Genomic DNA, 19,160 nt, shown 5'->3' with positions numbered 1-19,160 from the left:
TATTGAATTATAATTTATCTGTTCTTAACTTATCTGTCGAACTGTGTTGTTGATAATCCAAATTTAGTCTTTATTCTACCACTGTGTCATGTGTACAAATAATGGATTGATTACCTAAATCACCCTCATTCCCCTTGCATGCCTGTTCTCCCATGCTGTGAAGCCCAGGGACCTTGAGGCCAATTTTAGCACACCAACTGTGCTACAGTGCCCGAGATCAACATATTTAACGTAAGTACTAGTTTTAATTTGGAGTAGATTTGGTACTTCAGTGTCGTTTCCATTTGAGCCAGCAAAAGAACCTAATCTCATAGTTCCTTGTGCAAAAAATGAAAATCTTTGACTGTTTATATGCTGAAAATAATTTACTTGCAGGTAAATTAATTCGTTCCTGCTTGCTTCTCCCCTTTTTTTCTCTCTCCTGTACATAGTTGTACATTGATACACAAAATCCACGGTGTTTCTTTTTACAGAATCAAATGGCAACTTTCAGTGGAATAAGATGTTGCTTACATTTTTTGTATTTTTAGTGCCTTGCAATATTTTCTATAACATTGGAAGCTGGAAATAATTTTCATCTATAAATCAAAACTAGCTGTAACTTTTATGTGCCCAGATTATTTTCCAGTGATAGTTCCTCTTCTGACCACTTGAATCAAACAATTGGAATCCAACAGCTGAAACAGATGAACATGACGTAGAATTGAGATGATAGAGTTACTCTCAACTGAAATGGTCTCCATAATTTTCAGTTAGATAAAATTGTTGTAGAAACACACTTGATATTGCTCCATTTTAGATGCAGCCAAACCCTGCAGTTTGAAATATTGCAATATTTTGGATAGTTTAATACAAAGATAATCCTATTTCTGAATTTTTACAGTTATTAATTTAACAGTTCACTTTTGAATTCCTACTTTTTTTCATATTTGTATATCACATAAACCATGGGCTGGATTCTCCGTTTGGGATGCCAGCGGAGCATGTGTGTGGTCTTTCACGACTGAAAAATCGTTGTGAAACCCTCACCGATGCCGGACCGGTGAGAGGCTAGCACCGGCATCGACTTAAACTCCCGCCGCCCCCGCCAAAAAATGGCAGTGAATGCCCGGGTCCCGGCCGCACATGCATACGGCTGACGACCTGCACCGGTCGCGCCACACAACATGGCGCTGGCTGTGCGTGACCCCAACCCGGCAACTGCGCTCCACAGCCCACCCCCTAGCCACCCACCACCAGTCTCCCCAGGCCAGCGGCACGCATCCCGGCTGAGTGTGGAGACACTGAACACAATCCGTAGCCGTCTCACCCATACATGGCCCACGCCGTCGGGAATTTGGCCCATCGGGGGCGGAGCATCACTGGTGGGAAGGCTGATGACACGCCAACTTCGCTGAAATGGCATATGTCACGGTGACGCCGCCAATTTGGAGGGGGCGGAGCATGATGGCCGGGCGTCAAACCGACACCAGCCCCGATTTCGGCACGGAAATCCATTCTCCGCCGATTGGCGAACACTATTTCGCCATCGGGCTACGGAGAATCCCGCTCCATAACTCTACGTTTCTGTCATACAATCATAGAATTTACAGTGCAGAAGGGGGCCATTGGGCCTGCACCGGCTCTTGGAAAGCGCAACCTACTTAAGCCCACACCTCCACCCTATCCCATAACCCAGCAACCCCACCTAACATAAGGGCAATTTAGCAATCCACCTAACCTGCACATCTTTGGACTGTGGGAGGAAACCGGAGCACCCGGAGGAAACCCATGCAGACACTTGGAGCAAGTGCAGACTCCGCACAGACAGTGACCCAAGCTGGGAATCAAACCTGGGACCCTGGAGCTATGAAGCAACTGTGCTAACCACTGTGTTACCGTGCTGCCCACGGTGTAAGAGGATATAAGAGGAATACACAATTCTATAGTTTGTTGGTAGTGCAGTATGGAAATATTCTTGTCAGTTAATGGACATTTAAAAAATAATATGTTTATAATAGATTGCATGCCATCATGAGTTTTCCTAAACTACGGAGTTATTCATTGACCAATAAACAACTTTTTCATTTACTATCTTGGTTGTTGCTCAAACAACAGGACTATTGAGCTCTTGAATCTCTATTTAAATCAAGTACGGGCATTTTGTGTAAAAATATGTGAAAGTTAACTTCTTACATAACAAAGATGTTGACCCAATTACACAATCTCAACTGTGGAAAGAATTTGATTTTTTTGAATATTAGTCTTCTGATTGCAATCCTCAAAAAAAAATAGCTGCTAGAATTATACACGCATGATATCTTGTTTCTGGATTCCATTCTACTATTAGTCTACTGATTGCAATCCTCAAAAAATAGCTGCCTGAACTATACGCACATGATATCTTGTTTCTGGATTCCATTCTACTTTCTTCTGGTAGGTACTACAACAGTTTAAAATTACATGCTCCGAATAATTTAGCCATATGACCAAGGAGCAAGAGGAGTAGAGTATTTGGCCCCTTGAGCCTGTTCTGTCATGTGATGAGATTGTGGCTGAGCTGATCATCTCAAATCTGCATCTCGCCGACTAAGCTATCACCCTCTTGCTTACCACTAAGCTATACCCTCTTCCTTAAAAATATTCTGTTTCCACCACCTTTTCAGGAATTGAATTTCAAAGACTTTCAACCCTCTGAAATTTTTTTTTTCATTGTTGAATAGGTGACCCCTTAAAACAGTGACCTAGTTCTAGATTCTTCCACATTGACCCTTCAGGATCTTGTATATTTCAATCAAGTCACCTCTTTTAAACTCCAGCTACAAGCCAAGCCTGTCCAGCCTTTCCTCATAAGACAACCCGTTCATTCCAGGTATTAGTTTAGTAAACCACCTCTGAACTGCTTCCAATGCATTTGCATCCTTCCTTAAATAAGTGACCAATGCTACATTACTTCAGATGTGGTCTCACTAGTGCCCTGTATCACTGAAGCATAAGCTTCCTACATTTTATATTTAATTCCCCTCGCAATAAATTATAACGTTCCTTCAGCTTTCCTAATTACTTGCTGTACCTGCACACCAGCCTTTTGCGATTCATGCACTACAACCCAGATCCATCTGCATCTTAAGAGTTCTGGAATCTCTCACCAATTAGATATAATGCTTCTCTTTTATTCTTCCTGCTAAAATGGACAATTTGACATTTCCTACATTATACTCCATTTTCCAGATCTTTGCCCACTTACTTAACCTATCTATATTGTTATGTCCTCTTCACAGCTTACTTTGCTTCCTACCTATCTTTGTGTCATTTTTTCTAGTCATGTTTTCTTGTGTGCTCTTTTCTCAGATTAGACCTGTTTGCATTTATGTCAAGTTGAGCCCATTAGAATTGTGCGATATTACTGATGGTGTTTCCATCTTACAATGCTGACTTTTCTGCAGCTCCATAAGAAAAAGAGCTTGCCTTATAGTCCTTGGAAATGCTGAGGCCTTGATGAATAGATGTTTCTTCCCCAGTATCCTGTCAGTCAATATCTGCACACTATTTAAATGGATACATTTCCCATTTCTGTATCATCATGAAGACATTGTCGGGATCCTTTTATCTGTATAAGATCATGCATGTGCAGTAGATACATTGGGGATGAGACAGCTACATACAGTGCATTTTCGTTGATGGGTGAAGAGACCCATGGAGGCAGGTTTTGCCACAAGTGCTGCATAAAAATGGTTATCAGGCTGTTTTTGGTGTTGCAGCCTGTTGCCAAGCCAGTGAAGCTATTGATTAACATATTGACATAGTTACAGATGCTGGCCTACATGTGAGGTCACTATTTCCCTCTGTTGTCAGCTGGTATCTCCCAGCTGTGAAATCTAGACAAAATGTATTCATAGAATAAAGGTATGGTCGGCTAGGCTCGCATTTATTGTCCATCCCTAATTGCCTTGGAAAAGGTAGTAGTGAGCTACCTTCTTGAACAGCTGGAGGTGCACTCACAGTTTTATGTAGGGAGGGAGTTCCAGGGTTTTGACTCAATGACAGTGAAGGAATGGCAATGTCAGAATGTTGCGTGGATTGGAGGGGAATTTGCAGGTGGTGGTACCTTCTAGGTGGTAAAGGTCAAGAGGTTGGAAGGTGCTGCCTTGGTAAGTTCCTGCAGTATACATCTTGTAGATGGTACGCACTGCTGCTACTGTTCGTTGGTGGTGAATATTCAGCACCGTGGTCAGCCCAAGCCTGGATATTGTCGAGTCTTGCTTCAGTATCTGAGGAGTTGCAAATGTTGCTGAACATGAATGATCAGCAAACATTTCCACATCTGAGCTTATAATATAAAAAAGGTAATTTATGAATCAGCTGAAGATGGTGGGACTGTCCTGCTGGTGGGACAGATGGTGGTGTCTGGGATATTATCGGTAAGGTATGAATCTGTGAGTATGACTAAGTCATGCTGTTCCTTGAATAGTGCTGGCGAGAGCTTTCCCAATTTTGGCACAAATCCCCAGATGTTAGTAAGGATGACTTTGCAGTGTCAACGAGGCTGAGTTTGCCACTGTCGTTTCTGGTGCCTCGACCGATGACGGGCGGTCCATCAGGTTTCATTCCTTATGTTTTCTAGAGGTTTTACAACTGAGTGGTTTGCTAGGCCATTTCAGACTGCTTTTAGTCAACCATATTGAAAATCAATGTTTCAGGCCTTCACATTACCCTTTCAAGATTCCTTGAAGCAAAGCTTTGGGCACCCTACTGGTCTTGTAGCTCTGGCTACCTTGGGTATGCATCCATCTTCGGTCCTGTAAACCTGCATGAGCCAGAGAAGTTGCCTTTGCTTAATGAGTATCAACACACTTTGGAGATCTGCCTATTGAGAGGACTGTTCCATTTGTGATTTTGTCCTACCATGAGATGCTAGGAATGAAACCTGATGGACCACCCGGCATCGGTCCAGGCACCATAAACAACAGTGGCAAACTCAGCCTCGTTGACACTGCAAAGTCATCCTTACTAACATCTGGGGATTTGTGCCAAAATTGGGAAAGCTCTCGCCAGGACTATTCAAAGAACAGCCTGACTTAGTCATACTCACAGATTCATACCTTACCGATAATATCCCAGACACCACCATCTGTCCCACCGGCAGGACAGTCCCACCATCTTCAGCTGATTCATAAATTACCTTTCTTACATTATAAGCTCAGATGTAGAACAGCGACGGTGAAAGTTGTTGAGCTTCCTTTCTTGATGGTATTACGACCCCCTGGGATAGTGCCTGGTCAATTCCAGCCCCACTTGACCCAGAGTCTCAACACAATTGAAATGAACAAATAATTCTTCAAAAAACATTTGGAGTCTTTGATCTTGGCTGCCCAATCAAAGACCCCTCCCACCCCTGCTCACTCTTCCAACATCTTCCATCGGGCAAGAGATACAAAAGGCTGAGAACATGCACGAACAGACTCAAAAACAGCTGCTTCCCCGCTGTTACCAGACTCCTAAACGACCCTCTTATGGATTGACCTGATTAACACTACAACCCTGTATGCTTCACCCGATGCTGTTATGGACTTACATTGTGTACTTTGTGTTGTCCTTTTATGTATTTTCTTTTATTTTCATGTACTTGATGATCTGTTGAGCTGGTCACAGAAAAATACTTTTCACTGTATCTCGGTACACGTGACAATAAACAAATTCCAATCCAACAACTAGTCATCAGATTTGTAAATTTAAATACAATTTTTATTAATAACATAATTATAATTTTTTTTTAAAATATGTTTTTATTACGAATTTTTCAACAATATTTTCCACCATACAAACAACACCACCCCCCCCCCCCCCCCCCCCGCCCGTAACAAAGAAAAGAAAGCTCGCGTGGCAAGACATGAACATGGCAAGTCAATAAAATACAGAACTTTGTACATTGGATTCTTCCCATACATGTCAGTTTCCTGATCATTCATGTGTTTTCTTGCTCAAATGCCCCCCAGAGAAACCCCCCTCTTTCCCCCCCCCCCCCCAACGAACAATGTGTGTCCCCCCCCTTCCCCCCCTGGGTTGCTGTTGCTGCTGTCCAACCTTCATCTAACGCTCCGCGAGATGGTCTAGGAACGGTTGCCACAACAATAATTATAATTAAATATGCAGCAAATGCAACTGGTTAACTATTATCTAATTCTTAATTCCCCCTCTTTAATTCACCCCCACTGTCTGTCTCTCCCTCACGCACCATACGACAGACAAACAAAAAGAGGGGTGTAAAAATAATGAAGAAAGTAAAAGGATAAGAGTCTTTGTTTCGAATGGTTGTCTTCCACCACACCTTCCTTCAGTCTAAGTTTTCAGTTCGAGATTTCTGCTTTCAGTCTGTAATGGCTTTTACTGTAGATTCATCCAGGTTCTCTGCAGGTTCAGGATTACAGCAGCTATGCAACTTTTCTGGAGAAAGAGAGAGAGAGAGAGAGTCACTAATAGCTTAGTCTCTGAACATCCAGGATCTGACCATCCTTTCCTTGGTTCTCTGAAAACCATCCCACTCGGGTAGGGCCCAATCACTGCTTGTTGCCAGGCAGAATACCAATTCATTAGCCACCAGCCAACCAATCGAACCCAGTCCCTCCGAACTCTTGGGTGCCAAAAAGTCTTAAAGTTCTGCTGTTCAAAAACGAGCACAGTGTACTATTTTGTAACTTTTGAGTTCCTCACTTCCTCTAAACATTAAACATCCATGGATCGAAAATGATAACGGCAAAATAAGAGATGAGAAATAAGGGAATCAACATGAAGGGCCCTTACAATAGTTATAAGTCATCTATGTCTCACGCCATACAATAAGGCACTGAGAGGCCTCATAAACCAGCATCTTGGTCCTAAGAGTTAACCTTACTCTTTACAAAAGTACAATATTCTTTTATTCAAGATAGTGAACAATTAACTTGTGGCAAAATGCTATATGGTGCCATGTTTTTCGTTATGTAGTTTGACTTTTGAAAAATGTAGCATATTGTTGAGGGAGTGGTTTGGTTATTTTCAGCCAAACGTTTTGCTGTAATTTCTGGCATTTATGGTCTGAATATGGTTTGAATTCAGTTTAAGTGTCATGACACTGACTGAGGATTTTCATTTATACACCCAATACATTTATACACCCAATATATTAGAGGGATATTCCTTTAATCTCACCCTAAAATTAACAGGCGCAAGATCAACTTGAGAGGTAATCTCCAGTCTTATGCATAAAAGGGCCGACACACAGGACACTCCTTCAATATCTACTTATGGCCAATATGATTATATCTAAACCAGTCTTAAAGTAACAGCAATTGACTGTTCTGGCTAGAGAACTAGCACTCTTACAATTCTACTGGCTTAATTCGGAAGTGATCCACAGTCCTTCCAGATGCTGCAGGAACCCAGGAGAAATGAGGGCAAGATGGGGCTCGTGGGGAGCACATGGCTGGTTGTATAGCAAGGGGCTGGGAGGAAAGGGCTGTGGGGTGGCTCTTGGACCTCCCCTCCCCATGTCGGATCCCTAGATCAGACATAGAGTGCCTTTGAACAAGGGACAGCCCTGGAAACCCTGGGTTTTCTTTCTGGCATCCCTCTATGGCATTTTCCTTGCCTGTCATTGGTTGAATGCCAGTGGCGATGGGATGAGGCCCTTAATTGGGCATTAAATAGTGTCCAGGCAGGAAGCCCACCCATGAGCCTTCCTGCTCTGGACTTAATCTGGTGGAGGTGGGAAGTTGGCAGGGGCTTCCCTTCATCCACCTGACTGATTAAATGCCGGCACCTCCAATGGGATATTGATTCCACCCATGTCTGTGATTTTGAGTTGGTGTGTTTGAAACTTGTATTACATTCATATGGAAACAATGACAATGGTTTTAAATAGAATGGTCTTTGACAAAGGGTCACCTGGACTCAAAATGTTAGCTCTTTTCTCTCCCTACAGATGCTGCCAGACCTGCTGAGATTTTCCAGCATTTTCTCTTTGGTTTCAGATACCGCAGTAATTTGCTTTTTTCAAATAAAATTTGTTTGGAATCTTTATTTCCTTTAGGAAAGTTGGGCAAGAGTAATTATAGAGTAATGGATCTTGTAATTCCTGTTAAAGAAATATTTTATGTGGTTATTTTGACTTTAATTGCCCTATGAAAACCCTTAACATGGCTGTTTATTTATTTTGGTTATCTGTGCTTAGTTTCTATTGCGCACTAAGGTGAACACCTGTCATAAACCTATGCCCTTTATCACAACTTCAGGCATATCGTGTGGGACATGTGTGAAGCGGTCTGCTATTTGCCGTCAATAGCTCTTGAAAGATTTCTAATGCAATAACACTAAACTATTCTCTCTTGTATGCAAGGATGCAGCATGGAGATCCTGGATATTTGCCTAAATTACCATAAACAAGCAAGACTTAGTTCTGGATGTTAGCAGCAATATGCAGATAATGGTCTGTTGACTTCTAGTATAACTCAGTACTGAAGATTTGATTTGAGTAACATTAAAGTGATTATTTCAGCATGTGTTTGGATGTTGGTACCTTCCATACCATCCAGAAGGAGCTGGACCACTTCTCTAATCAAATAGCACATGAGGAGAGAAAAACAGATCTTGTGTTCTGGTGAAAGAGCGGTTACAAGAAACTGGCCACTGGCTGAAGGGCGCAATTAAAAGTCCAACAACGTTTAAATTGGCAGGTTCCAATATACATATAAATATAGGAAAAGTTAACACAAGAACTCCCAAGGTTTGTAATATATTCTTGATTTTATGATCTTGGTCAAAATATCTCTCACCATTATCTCCCTTTATGTCTCGAGTTTACTGTTTATATCTACTTTTGTTTTCATATCTACTTTTGTTTTCATATCTCCCTCTGTATCCGTTCTTCTGTGTCTAAATCTGCATTCTTTTCTCCTCCCCAAATCCATCTACTCTTTCTGCCTCTCGCAGACATTCTTTCGTCTGTGTGCAAGACTAAAGAGCAAATAGATCATTCACATTTTAAACAGCTAACTTAGTATTTTGCATCTGTATCTTGCGGCTCAAGAATGTCTTGGTTTGTAGTGAAACATTGAAAAGAGACATGCTGCTGAAGCTTTTCACCTTTACCTCATCAAGCATGGTAGCATTGTGGATAGCACAATTGCTTCACAGCTCCAGGGTCCCAGGTTCGATTCCGGCTTGGGTCACTGTCTGTGCGGAGTCTGCACATCCTCCCCATGTGTGCGTGGGTTTCCTCCGGGTGCTCCGGTTTCCTCCCACAGTCCACAGATGTGCAGGTTAGGTGGATTGGCCATGATAAATTGTCCTTGGTGTCCAAAATTGCCCTTAGTGTTGGGTGGGGTTACTGGGTTATGGGGATAGGGTGGAGGTGTTGACCTTGGATAGGGTGCTCTTTCCAAGAGCCAGTGCAGACTCGATGGGCCGAATGGCCTCCTTCTGCACTGTAAATTCTATGATAATCTATGATAAGCCAAATTTCAAAGGATCGCACCAATCATACTACAGGAGAAAAGAACACAATAAATATAAGCAAAGTAGGCCACCAGGCCCTTCAAGCCTTCTCCGCCATTCAGTACGATCATGGCTGATCTATGCCAGCCTCCACTCCTTTTCTGTGCTATCTGCCAAAAGGAATATGTTCAAGCCTTTTTTTTGTGAATGACCCAAGAGCTTGGGGAATCTATTGTTCCCAGTTTCTTCCTCCATGGCAACGCCTTGGCCAAATTAGTGTTGATTTGCTAACCAACCAGAACTCTTTTCTCCTGTCAGTATAAATGGCTGATGAAAGCTTCAGCAACATGTTCTGTTTCTCGGTGTTTTTCAGGCTGGGCCTATGCTGGTTTGAGAAAAGGATGCAGAATATGGGAGATAGGACTGCACTAGACCAGCAATTGGGATTGGAACAAAGATGTTTCAAACAGTCTGAGCAACAACTGTCATGGCAGCTGACTTGAATAATAGGTTTAGATTTATTGTCATGCACCGAGGCTGAATGAAAAGTATTGTTCTGAGTACAGTCCAAGCAAATTGTTCATACATGAAAAACATACAATAAATGCATAACGTAAATACATAGACATAACATTTTTGCCGGCTAACGTTAGCACCAGACAAGATCAATGAGGCCGTTGCAACCTTTTACCAGGAGCTGTACCCTCTGAGTCCCTGGAGGGGGACTCGAAGATTACACGGTTTCTCGACAGGCTGGATGTACCAGCTGTGGGGGAGGAAAAGAAGCAGGGACTGCCACTAGAACTGGGGAAAGTTATGGCGAGGATTAACTCCATGTAGTCTGGGAAAGCACCAGATCCAGATGGATTCCCGGTGGACTTCTATAAAAAATTTGTGGCAGCACTGGTCCCGCACCTGCGGGAGATGTTCAATGAGAGGGACCCTGCTGCTGCACATGGTGGCAGAGGCCTCGATATTGCTGATCCCTAAAAACGGCAAAGACCCGACGGAGTGCGGGTCACACAGACCAGTGCCAGTGCAAAGGTAGTCGCAGAAGATCAGACCGGCTTTGTCAAGGGCAGACGAGTAATGGCAAACATCAGGCGCCTGCTGAATATAATTATGATCCCACCCAGGGAGGAGATGCCCCATCCAGGGAGGAGATGCCCCACCCAGGGAGGAGATGCAAGAAGTGATCATCTCCCTAGACACAGAGAAGACCTTCAATAGAGTCGACTGGAGGTACCTCATGGAGATACTGGAATGGTTTGGCTTTGGGCCAGTGTTCATCTCATAGGTGAAATTACTGTGCAGTGCTCAGGGCAAACATACGGATGAACACCACCAGCTCTGAATACTTCTGGCTGCACAGAGACACAAGACAGGGATGCCCATTGTCCCCGCTGCTATTTGTTCTTGCAATTGAGTCACTGGCCATCGCTGTCAGATCAGCAAAGGGGTGGAGAGGCATCCAGAAGGGAGACAAGGAGCACAGAGGCTCACTCTGTGCGGTGACCTGCTTCTGTTTGTCTCAACCCCCCTAGCCAGCATGGGAGGAATGATGGAACTCCTAAGGGAGTTCCGAGTCTTCTCAGATTACAACTAAGCAAGAGTGAAATCTTCCCCCAAACCAAATTCTGATACCTAGGGATCCAAATAGCCCATGACTAGACACGGATTCACAAATGGAACCTGTCGAGTCTGATGGAAAAGATAAAGAGGGACCTCAGGAGGTGGCGTTCACTCCCACTCTCCCTAGCGGGTCGAGTGCAGCCAATTAAGATGAACGTGCTGCCTAGGTTCCTCTTCCTTTACAGATCCCTTCTGCTCTTCATCCCCAAGGCTTTCTTTACTTAATCATGACCTTCTGAACCTCCTATTCTACCACTGGGCAGCTACCGCAGAAAGAGTACAAGGATGGGTCAAAGAGGTGGGAGCGGAATGGGTAAGAATGGAGGAGAACTCCTGTATGGGACATGCCTCTGAGCACTGGCCACGGCACCACTCCCATTTCCTCCAGCAAAGTACTCCAAGAAGCCCAGTGGCATTTGCCACACTGCAAATGTGGAATCCACTCAGACATCACTTGGGTCTGCTCGCAATATCCACCATGGTCCCCACTTGCAAGAACCATAGATTTACCACAGCACCAATAGATGCCTCCTTTAAAAGGTGGAGACAGAACAAAAGAGTACTGACCGTAGAGGACCCATACATGGAAAGCAGAGTAGCGAACCTGGGGGAACTGACGGACAAGCTCCAGCTCCCGAAAGGCAACGAGCTCTGATATATGCAAGTAAGGAACTTCTTCCGCAAGGAGGCAGCAAAATTACCACAGCTACCAGAACACTCCCTACTGGACAGACGTCTAACTGCAGGCGAACTAGGGGACGGTAACCGCTCTGACATGTACGGATGACGACTGGAAGAGGTACGGTCACCACCAGACGAGACACGAGAGAAGTGGGAGGAAGAGCTAGGCAGAGAGATAGGGGAGGACTCTGGATTGAAGCACTGCATAGGGTGAACTCCACCACCCCTCATGCGCAGGGCTGAGCCTAACACAGCTAAAAAGAGTGCACAGGGTGCACTTGACCAGAACATGCATGAGCGGGTTCTTCACAAAGGTGGAGGACATATGTGAACTATGCCAGGGAGACCTGGCCGACCACACCATATATTCTGGTCCTGTCCCAGACTTTTCGGGTACTGGACTGCCTTTTTTGAGGTCATGTCCATGGTTGTGGGGTGAGGGTGGAGCTAAATCCACTAGTGGCGGCCTTTAGGGTATCAAAACAGCCAGTGCTCTTTACAGAGAGAGAGGTGCGGACGCCATAGCCTGCTCGGCTGTAGATCGACAGCATCACCCAAGGCCTTGCTCTCTGACTTAGCGGAATTCCTTAAAGTGGAAAAAATAAAATTCTCCATTCGAGGATCGGAGGAAGGCTTCCACAACATGTGGAGGCAATTCACCAGCCTGTTCCAAGCATCCAGGTGGCGCCAAACAGGCCCCTGGTAAGTTTTAATATCAGGAGGCAGCATGTATAAAATTAACAGCACGGTTGTGGTAACTGACTGGGCACCCAAAGTTAGCGGATCCGTATCTGTACACTTGTTACCCTTGTCTGCATACCTGTTTTATGTTCTTATTTTTTTTTCTTCTCGTATACCCATTCTGTGGATATCTCTTTCTTACTGTGTAATGTTTCTAGCAATGTTATTATAAAAACAAAACCAAAAGAAATTTATTTTGCCGGCAATGATTGTTGAATGGTTGACTCAGTAATGATGCTCGTTCATGTGTAAGCCTAAACCATGTGTCAGCAGTTATGAAGGAAAATGTAGGCAAGTCTGATTTTCTTTCTAATGTACATCTTCCAGAAGGGATCATTGGAACACAATCAGGGTAGGGAATATGACTGACTTTTCATTCCACAGCTTAGAGGGTGAAAGGCCGATGGCAATTTTCCAACTGCTGATCTAGCTCTCGTTTGCCAACTTACATTTCAAAAAAACAAAGCTTGAACAATCATTCCCTGGGTGTCTCCTTTACCAGTCGAAGCGCCTCAGTTTCTGCAGTTTTTCCAAATGACTCAATCTGGATACCAAGCCTTTTCCCCACTGTGATCCTATTTTTAATGCGTTTAATTTGCTTTGACTCCAGAGAGCAGGAGTCTCGGGTGGGGGGGGGATCAAGTTGATCATGTCATGCTGTAACAATCTTCACCGTCAGTACAAAAACAATGACACAAACCCTGGCATCCACTTGGATTAATCAAACCAGTGGCATTCGCTAGAAAAATTATGAGGGGAAATTGGAAAATTTTAATCAGGCTGACGAGTAGAATTTTTAAAAATTTTAATAAATTAATTTGTGATTTATTTCTTCAAAAATCTATCTTAGTACATAAAGCACAAAAATGATTGAAAAACATAAACTCATTAATTGTACATAGTGACCAAGTATGATAACTGAGCTTTGATCTACCTTGAGCTTAACCTCTCTATTTTAGCTGTCCCATGTTCAGCATTCCTAATGTGTGCCTTTTAAAAAAAGGAACGGAAAAATTCCTTTCTCAGAAGAAAATCTACAATAAGGTTGGGTTACTATGTTCCTTACCTGAAACTTTTATATTAAAACCTATTGGCTACCTTGAACCTAATTGGCCCCAAAATCCTTTTTTTGGGCAGCACTGTAGCATTGTGGATAGCACAATTGCTTCACAGCTCCAGGGTCCCAGGTTCGATTCCGGCTTGGGTCACTGTCTGTGCGGAGTCTCCACATCCTCCCCGTGTGTGCGTGGGTTTCCTCCGGGTGCTCCGGTTTCCTCCCACAGTCCAAAGATGTGCAGGTTAGGTGGATTGGCCATGATAAATTGCCCTTCGTGTCCAAAATTGCCCTTGGTGTTGGGTGGCATTACTGGGTTGTGGGGATAGTGTGGAGGTGTTGACCTTGGGTAGGGTGCTCTTTCCAAGAGCCGGTGCAGACTCGATGGGCTGAATGGCCTCCTCCTGCACTGTAAATTCTATGATGATAATCTAATAACTTCCAAATGCTTTTCAGTGTACTTATCTCCCTGCCGCTCGCCCCCTCCCCGCCGCTCGCCCCCTCCCCGCCACTCGCCCGCCTCCCACCCGGATACCCACCTCCCTCCCCCCCTGACACCCGCCTTCAGACCTTGCGCTGAGCACCCTCCCAAGGTGGTGTGCCATGGCGATGTATTTCTTCCACCAGGTGCATGGCCTCAATTATTATGTGCAGCTCCTGTTCCTAGATCTGACAAGTTTTGGTCACTCCTTGCAGGTGTTGCCCATCTTTCACCATCGCGGTTTGTGGCAACTCACGGGGTGTCATCCAGCCCACTCCGCCACCCAGCACATCCCAATCCTGGTCACCCCAGCAGCCACAGCCCGTCCCTCCACCAGCCACCGTAAGTGGAGGTGCGGATTCCTGAATACTGGCTCTTGACAACAGACGCGACTCCAGACTAATGAGAGCTGCGGCGCAAGGCGACTATGTTCCAGATTTTGAATAGGACCCGGAGGAGGAATGCCGCTCAGTGGTGGGTAGGGAGGGTAAGATTGATTCCACCTGCAACGAGGCAGTGGACTCGCCTGTTTCCCCCAATGAGTCCCCCTGGGGAACTCCAGGACTCCCTGTTCCTCAGCCGTGGTCGACAGAACAGAGTTCAGCTGGCTCCTGACTGCTGGCCTGATCTGGTGCTGCTGATCCGGTCCATTCATACCTACAGGGCATGAGACATGGACCGGAACAAGCAGCTTCCTCGCCGAGCCTCTGAGGGAATGGAGGGGCAGACCTGCCTCCCCTCCCTCTGAGCACTAAAATGGTGATGGGAGCACAATACTTTTGACATGAAGGTGACCATTGCCAGCCCCAACATCAACGGCAGGAGGAAGGCACAGCACAGGTTCCAGAACATCTTGGTCCTTCGAGACAGAAAGTATGCAATGTACTTCCTGCAATCTGGGAGATTAAGCCACATGGTAGTGGTTAGCAATGCTGCCTCACAGTGCCAGGGACCCAGGTTCAATTCTGGCCTTGGATGACTGCGGAGTTTGCATTTTCTCCCCGTGTCTGCGTGCATTTCCTTCCACAGTCCAAAGATATGCAGGTTAGGTGGATTGGCCATGATAAAATTTCCCCCCCCACCCCCCTCAGTGTCCGGGAATGTGCAGGTTGGTAGGGTTGCGGGGATAGGGGGGGGGAGGGTACTCAGTGGCCCGAATGTTCTCCTTCTGCACTGTAGCAGTTCTATGGTTCTACGGTTCTATGTCTCCTGGAGTGACGAGAGGGGGTCTACATGACCTGGCCTCTTGGGAGTCAGAGCCCTACAGCCAGAGCCACCTTGTGCCCTTTCACACTGTATGGAGGGGTTTCATGTATGCACACCCTTCACTTCCTTGTCCTCGCCCATCATCCGGACACTCCTTGTTGCCGTCTGGAGCGGAGGTCCTCAGTGGATCTCCCTCTACAGAGAAGTCCTCCCCCTTAACATTGCGTACCGGGTGGGTGGAAAGTGTTGCATGCAGCAGTTCCACACAACCGTAGGATGCATCAATTCATGGACTCCCAAGGTGCCTGCACTTTTTGTGACCTTGTGGAGTCCTTGGACAACGCCTGTTTAGGTTGTTTTTAGACTGCACCCTCTTTTCAGTTATTTTAAAAGAGTATTTTGTAACAGTTTTGGTTGCACTTCAGTCCCATGTCCTGATCTGCGGAGAAATAGGAGGAACTCCTCGTGAATGTGCCCCTGGGCATCGCCAAACTTGCAATCAGCAGGTCCAGGCAGCGGGGGGGGGGGTGGTTGCCTGATCCGACTGTCTGCCCTTCTACATGGCTACATTCACGTCCAGGTGTCCCTGGAGAGGGAGCATGAGGTGCCAATGGTATCCTCGAGACTTCCGTGCCCAATGGGCTTCCCAGCAGCTGGGATAGCTTATTGGCCTCTCTAATGACATTTTGGTTTGATATTTAAGTCTCATTTGTGATTCGCTCTTTTGTTTAAGGCAGTTTCCCTTTAAGAGACTGTCCCTTTAATTTGTCCCGTTTATTTGATTTAGTTTATTTGGTTATTTATGTTGATCAAAATAGTTGCAACTCATGGTTTGGCAACCCCTGCACAAGAGGTCAGTTAGCCTTGTGGTTTTTCTCTGCATTACCTCTCGTGCTTCCTTGTGTCTCAGCAGCCAGAACTGGATATTGTACAAGTTGCAATCTGACTGGAGGGTACATTTTTGCCACAACTTTTTTGATGTGTGTTTTACTGTTCTGGATGATTTGATTATGCGTCTTGTTGCGATCTTGGTTACATTCCAGTAACCCTTTTCTAAAACAAAAAATTTGAAATCTCATTTATCTACTGAAAGAATGAAGTTATATGATTCGACAGATTAAAGCAGAATAATTAGCAAAGACTAAATAAAATCTCCTATACCCTGCTATAATCTAAAACCCAGAACTAACGCCAGTTAAACATGAATTAACAGGAAAATTGCAGTCGACTATAAACAGCATGCCAAGTACAACTAAGCTGGACCTTGCGAATTGGCTAAACTGTTCTATTCAGCATATAGATAATCAGTCTCCCATCACAAAGTTTTTCAAAACTCTGTCTTCCTATGAGAAAAATTTCAGCTCCTCTCCTCTCCAGAGCTAGCCTGATCCCCAGCTGACAGTTTCATGGGCACAGTTTTCTGCAGAGCTTCCCCAACCTGGTCTGGATGGCGTAGATCTACTTATGTTATCTTCAAGTAACAGAAACAGCTGCAGTAGCTGTGTAATTTTAAAATTTCTCAGCTTCTGGAACTAGCCTCTGTCTTCTTCAGCTTTCCTGTACTGCACCACTGGACTCTTTGACAACTGAGCTCTGATTGCTTTGTCTCCTCTTATACAGTTTCAACCAGGAGTTTTTGGTTTCCAATTCTCAGTTTCTGTCGAGCAACAGGGAGGGTCGATTTGCCTTCTCCATTTGAGTTCTAGGTTGATTATGTCCTAAAAAGTACAAGCGAGGCCCAAAAATTCCATCACAATTGAATCCGTGCATTGAATGGAGATTTCAACATTGAGTCTGCTGAGACTATTTAAGTCTCTTCAGAATTATTACGTGCCTATACCAACACCATTGCTTGCATTTCTTCTTGCAATATTTTGATATATTTTTGCACTTCTGTATTTTAGTCAACCTATTTTGCTATTTCTTAACCCAAGTACTTCAGCATTTGTTATCTCAAATTTGACTGCTTTGCATTGACCTTCTGAACCCTGGTCATTTATGTAAATTAGGGACAATAGTTCCTCCCCCCCCCTCCCCCCACCCACCACAGTTCAGAGAAAGTTTACTAGACTAATACCTGATGGGGGCGGGTTCTTTTATGGGGGATGGTTGGACAGGTGAGGCTTGTATCCACAAGAGTTTAGAAGTTTAAGCGGCAATTTAAAAAAATAATTTAGAGTACCCAATTCTTTTTTTCCAATTAAGGGGCAATTTAGCGTGGCCAGTTGGCCTACCCTGCACATCTTTGGGTTGTGGGGGTGAGACCCACGCAGACACAGGGAGAATGTGCAAGCTCCACGTGGACAGTGACCTGGGGCCGGGATTGAACCTGGGTCCTTGATGCCGTGAGGCAGCAGTGCTAACCACTGCACCACCATGCTGCACCCAGATGTTTTAAGAGGCAACTTGATTGAAACATACACGATCCTGAGGTGTCTTATAATAATCTTTATTGTCACAAGTAGGCTTACATTAACACTGCAATGACGTTACTGTGAAAAGCCCCTAGTCGCATATTCCGGTGCCTGTTCGGGTACATGGAGGGAGAATTCAGAAAGTCCAATCCACCTAACAGCAAGACTTTCGGGACTTGTGGGAGGAAACCGGAGCACCCGGAGGAAACCCATGCAGACACTGGGAGAACGTGCAGACTCCAAATAGACAGTGACCCAAGCCGGAAATCCAAACTGGGGCCCTGGCTCTGTGAAGCAACAGTGCTAAACACTGTGGAGACAATGGGCGAGATTCTCCACTCCCGCGCCGGTTGGGAGAATCACCTGGGCCACCAAAATTTCCCGGGACGCCGGTCCGACGCCCTCCCGCGATTCTCCCAAGCGGCGGGAACGGCCCCGTCGAGTTCCGCAGGCCAGAGAATCGCCGGAGACACCCAAAATGGCGATTCTCCAGCAACCCCGCTATTCTCAGGCACGGATGGGCCGAGTGGCCAGGCCAAAATGGCGGGTTCCCCCCGGCGCCGTCCACACCTGGTCGCTGCCGTCGGGAACAGCGCGGGAACGCTTGGGGGCCGCCTGCGGGGGGGGGGGAGGGGGGATCCTGCACCGGGGGGTACCTCAAATGTGGCATGGCCCGCGATCGGTGCCCACCGATCGTCGGGCCGTCCTCTCTGAAGGAGGACCTCCTTCCTTCCGCGGCCCCGCAAGATCCGTCCGCTATCTTCTTGCGGGGCGGACTCGGAGAGGGCGGCAACCACGCATGCGCGGGTTACGCCAGTTATGTGGCGCCAGCCGCGTCATCTATGCGGCGCCGCCTTTACGCGGCGACAAGGCCTGGCGCATGTAGATGAAGCGGCCCCGATCCTAGCCCATTGTCGGGGCCTGAATCGATCGGGATCGGGGCCGTTTCGTGCCGTCGTGAACCTCGACGGCGTTCACGACGGCATGGGCACTTTAGCGCGGGAGTGGAGAATCCCGCCCAATGTTCCTCTTGTGGAAGAATCTAGAACTGGGGGTTACTTTAAAAATGAGAGTTTTCCATTTAAGACCGATGAAGAGAAATATTTTTTCTTAGTGGGTTGAGAGTCTTTGAAACTTTCTTCCTCATAAGGCAGTGGAAGAGGAATATTTTTAAGGCGGGGAATAAATGATCACCAGGAGTAGGTGAGAGGTTACATTCAGAACTGCCATGGTCTTATTCAGTCATTTTCAAATTCAGGATTGTGACCCGCAGGGGCCTCTGGTGAACAACCCACGAGGAAGAAGCTAAGAACAAGAACAAAGCAGTAAAAGATGATTTCTTGAGGTATGGTTTTATTAATTGTGCCACAGCAAATCAGGATGCAAAGTTCATGCAGGGAAGCATAGTAGTAGTAGTACACTGGTTTGCACGGTTGTTTCACAGCGCCTGGGTTTGATTCCCGCTTGGGTCACTAACTGCAGAGTCTGCACGCTCTCCCTG

General features: G+C 45.6%; 1 protein-coding gene across 8 annotated transcripts in view; it reads left to right on the top strand.

The window, feature by feature from the left end:
* The window catches only part of LOC140393260 (gamma-adducin-like), a 308,595-nt gene that overhangs the window by 86,798 nt on the left and 202,637 nt on the right, over positions 1-19,160 (top strand). Inside the window, exon 3 of one of the 8 annotated variants that reach the window (XM_072479532.1) lies at positions 18,918-19,004. The exons of the other annotated variants lie outside the window; for them this stretch is intronic. The gene's annotated coding sequence lies outside the window, so the exon portion shown is untranslated. The remainder of the gene's footprint in view (positions 1-18,917; positions 19,005-19,160) is intronic. 8 annotated transcript variants of the gene reach the window in all.

The sequence above is a fragment of the Scyliorhinus torazame genome, chromosome 16 (assembly GCF_047496885.1).
Source record: "Scyliorhinus torazame isolate Kashiwa2021f chromosome 16, sScyTor2.1, whole genome shotgun sequence".
Taxonomy (NCBI): Eukaryota; Metazoa; Chordata; class Chondrichthyes; order Carcharhiniformes; family Scyliorhinidae; genus Scyliorhinus; species Scyliorhinus torazame.
The sequence above is the reverse complement of the archived record's forward strand: the minus strand, read 5'-3'. Positions and strand labels throughout refer to the sequence as shown.